The 4,813-nt window shown below is 34.9% G+C and overlaps 1 pseudogene; it reads left to right on the plus strand.

Moving 5' to 3' along the window:
• Window positions 1-2,127: 2,127 nt before the first annotated feature.
• LOC112095316 lies at window positions 2,128-4,135 on the plus strand (annotated as a pseudogene).
• Window positions 4,136-4,813: the final 678 nt, after the last annotated feature.

Raw genomic sequence — 4,813 nt, forward strand, 5'->3', positions numbered from 1 at the left:
TTTTAGTTCTGGTTGTTGCTTTAGTAAAATATTGTGTGGATTGAGGACGTCAGAACTCATTGATCCCTTTTCTTGAATATAACATATATATATATATATATAATAAGCAAATGCTTTTCCTACAGGGCAAAACATTTCACTCTCATGCATCCATGAATCAATTTTTTGCTCACAAAAATTTATGCATACATACACACACACACACACACACACACAGATATATATATAAATCAAGGACTATCCCAACTAGACATCTGCATCCTTAAGCTTCTCCCTCTATATAATATTATTAATAAGAACAAAATAATAAAAATTTAACAAAGGATTAAGAATACATCAAAAGTCAAATTAACAGACATCTGCATGAAAAATAAAGATCCTACAAGAAATTAAATAAGAACAAGCGGAGAGCTAATACCACACGTACGCTTAAGGCGAAGCAACACCGTTGGGGTAAAACTAGACGGGAAAATAAATTAAGACATGATATTCAAATTTGTTTCTTATCGGATAGTATGTGTTCGATCGTGAATTACATCACTCTTGATGAAATGCCACAATTCGTTTCAGTCCTCTAATAAATGTATTCGCCTCCAATGGCTATCTACCACGAACACGTTGATCACATGCTTTTCTTTCTCTGTGTTGTCTATTATGTTCTGGCCCTTTTCTGTTTGTAATGAGTAAATAGGGTTTGTTTGGGATATATGATAAACTTTCTTTTTAGTACTAGTTTTGTCTATTAATATACCGGTTTTTGTTATTCTCTTTGTTTACATTAAAAAAGAAAAAAAAAATCTCTTTCTGTTCTGGGAAAAAGAATTAAGTAGGATGTAATATTATTGGTATAAAACGATTAGTAAAAATAGTTATCAAACACGCATATAAGGAAGAAGAAACAAGCCAAATGCAACCTTAAAAAAAAGAAAAAAAAAACGAAGTATTATGGTTAAGATTTTTTCAATTAAAAACGCTCTCTACGTACTACAATAAGGGGAAGCATTTCTTCAAAGAAGGATGTTGTTATCGAAAAATTCGACAGTAAATTAAAATTAAGTATAAGATAGCAGTTCAACTTTGTTACTAGATTATAGGAGTACCAATCTGATGGAACAATATGAGATTGCCAATAGCATTGCTTAATCTGAAATTGGCATGGAATTCACACAACTACACTCCCATTTTATAAGAATAAAATTGGGTAAATGAATATGCGATTTCCCACATCCATATAATTTTTTTTTTTTTTTGAAAGCTCACACCCATATAATATTAGGTAAGAAAAATTTAATTCATATTTCAACTGAATTGTCACCTACCAATATTCTTTCTATATTAAATCCCCCACTCTTTTGTTTTAATGAAAAGAAAAAAAAACCCTGAATATAGCCACAATTAATAAAGTAAATAAATGTAGACGGAGGGATAATGGATCGAGTTAAGTGAGTACGTATAATGGCTCCATGTTTTTGAAAAGAAAGATAATAAAGTAATTAATAAATTTAAGTGAGTACGAACTACGAAGATATTTTTCCATAGAAGGCAGAATTCCTAAACTCAATATAATAATAAAAAAAAATGGCAACATAGGTTAATCACTCTGGAGGTCACATACCTGAACTATAAACCCACGCCATATAAAAAGAAAAGAAAAAAAAAAAACCCCAGAATGATAGAACATTTTCAGATGAATGAACATGTTTGAGCTGAAGTAATACAGTATAACCTTGATAAATTAATACTCAGATATAAAAATAACCTCGATTAAATAATATTTTTGGCGGGACCCAATTGATCCCAAGAGTATTTATTTTTCTCGATTAGTTATTAAATTTTCATGGTTAAAAGTATATTAATCTATAGAGGTTTTACTGTATTACCACAAGTACAAATCCAAAAAAAAACAGAGAGAAAGAAATTAGAAAAACGTGCGGTTTGTAAGTAGGCACGTAGGGTTCAAAGAAGGATAGAGAATATATTTTTAAATAAATGAACATGTTTCGGAGATAATATTACACTTAGTACTAATCGAAAAAAAAAAAAAAGGAAAAAAAAAAAAAAACGTGGTTTGGAGGTACGTAGTTGGGGTTGAAAAACTCGATATATAGACACTGATGCAATCTCATTCATGAACCACCTTACTACTACTTGCAAGAGAAGAGAAAAAAAATAATCAAGATGATGATCAACTTCAGCAGTGCTAGTCTTATAATAATCTTGGCCCTTGGCTTGTGATACCGTGGAAATGGTAAATTTTACTGATATTGCACTCTTAGAGACAGTGCCAATCTCCTCAATAAACAATTCTTCTCTCAGCGTACCCTCCCCAATTACAAGAGTTTCTCTTATATCCTCCCCCTTCCCAGTAGCAACGAAAATAAAAAGAAATAGAGGAACAAAAAATAACAGGATAGCAATTCGAGTGTCCCGCGATTCTCGTGATGCCTCCGCGGCCTCCATTGAGCTCAAAACCGTTAAGCCACTTTGGCCTTCGACGTTCTCTGACCTCACGCACCTGAACTGCCTCCCTCGCTGGAACCTTCTCAGCCTCAGTAGCTTCTTTGTTCAGCTCCTCTTCAGAACGCAACCCTGCCCTTGTCGTTTCAGCCTGTGAACTTGGGCCTTGGGCCTTGACTTCTTCATCCCGATGGACTCTCTTGCTGGCCTCATCATGGGCTTCCGTCTCAGCCCACCCCTTCATCATCTCTTGGATTCGGTTGGGCATTGACGTCCAACCCGGACCAGCTATCAGCTTGTTGGCAGGAACATCCGGGGCTCAACAATGTGGAACACAATATCCCAATTGTAACTGCCCGGAGGGGTAGTGTTGCAGCAACTACGGATACTGCGGCAAATCAGACGCCTACTGTGCCACCGGAAACTGTCAATGCCAATGCCCCGCTCCTTCTCCTCCACCGCCACCGCCTCCTCCCTGTGTCCCGCCGCCTCCCCCTTCTCCCGATGACGTCAGCAATATCGTTTCTAAGGACCTCTTCGAAAAAATGCTTCTCCATCGGAACGATAATCCGAATTGTGCTATAGGCTTCTACACTTACGACGGCTTTCTTCGGCCAAACCTCTCGTGAAACACAGGTACTTACTTGTATGCATATATCTAAGAGTTTTTAATAATTACGTTTTTATCAGCGTTTATCATTAAATATAAAAATTTAATGACGTGGTATATATATGAATTTAACTGTTTTACATGTATACGTGCGTTTTTATGATCTAATTTAATGCTACCTAGTTGATCACTCTTCTATTTTTTAAGAAATTATGTATGTATGTATATCTATGTATATCGTGACTACTTATATGGTTATTTTGCACACGTGTAGGAGGATGGCCCACAGCACCGGATGGTCCATATACCTGGGGATATTGCTTTGTTAGGGAAGTAGGCAACCCACCTGGCTATTGTATTCCTAGCACTGAATGGCCTTGTGTTCCTGGTCAAGATTATTACGGCCGAGGACCCATTCAACTAAGCTAGTAAGTAGTAATCTAGAAATTGAATTAAGTAATAATTAAGTTATGGTTGTTTGTAATTAGTTAATTACTTTTTGAGCAATATCAGTTATTTTCTCTCATAATTGTTTGTTAAAAAATTAATTTTTGAAACATATCAGCAACTTCAATTACGGGCAAGCAGGAGCTGAACTTAAATTAGAGCTACTTAAGAATCCCGATCTGGTTGCCACAGACGTCGTTGTATCATTCTAGACAGCCTTATAGTTTTGGATGACTCCACAGGCCCCCAAACCTTCATGCCACAAGGTTATAACCGGTCAATGGACGCCAACTCCACCAGACATAGCAGCCGGCCGACGTCCTGGCTACGGTATGACCACGAACATCATCAATGGAGGTCTAGAATGCGGCGGCCATGGTCCTGATGATAGGGTGGAAAATAGAATTGGCTTCTTTAAGAGGTACTGTGGCTTGCTGGGAGTGGACCCTGGGGATAATCAAAGGCCTTATGGGGTTACTCTTAGGAATCCAAAATATGGGATACTCAAAATGCCTGTCGACAAGGCATAATAATGTATATGGGACGAGAATAAATCATCATATTATTAGCTTTCTCATATCAACAGAAAGCTAGTAATTTACTATATCTTACCATATATGTTGCGTGTATGCAATAAAATAAGCAGGCCTCAACTGCTTGTAATAATAAAATAATAAGCACTAGTGTGGTGTGCTTAATTCGATCTTATGATTTATATATACTAGTAAAAAACACGGATTCCACGCGCGAGACTCATCTAAAACAATGATTATATAAATTGTCAAAAAAAGGAAGAAAAAAGCAAAAGAAAAGATAATAAGAAGGCCAAGAAAGACAAATCTGAGAAAAAAGATTTGAAGCAAAAGACAAAAAAGAGAGAAAAAAAAAAAAAAAAAAAAAAAAAAACTTGTGGGAAATATTTCTCAACTGAAGCTAAAATTTATGAGAATCACGGACAATAGATGTTTATGTATGTACCCATTTAAGATTAAATTAATTTAACAGGGTAATTAAAAAAATAATACTTTAGATAAAGGTAAAAAAATATTTAAATAAGATATATTTGAAAATATATCAAAATCAAAAGTTAAAAAATGCATTAAAAAAGATGAGGGATGAAAAAGAAGAAAAGAAAAAAAAAACAAAAACAAAAGCAAAAAAAGAAAAAAAGAAAAGAAAAATAAAACGTAGAGTGCATTGAAACGGCCGCTTCCAAAAACGGATTGCTCCTTAATAGTTAGGTAAAGATATATATATATATATATATATATATATATATCTTCTATGTATTTTATGTGT

Source organism: Morus notabilis, unplaced genomic scaffold, assembly GCF_000414095.1.
Source record: "Morus notabilis unplaced genomic scaffold, ASM41409v2 Scaffold384, whole genome shotgun sequence".
In the NCBI taxonomy this organism is placed as follows: domain Eukaryota; kingdom Viridiplantae; phylum Streptophyta; class Magnoliopsida; order Rosales; family Moraceae; genus Morus; species Morus notabilis.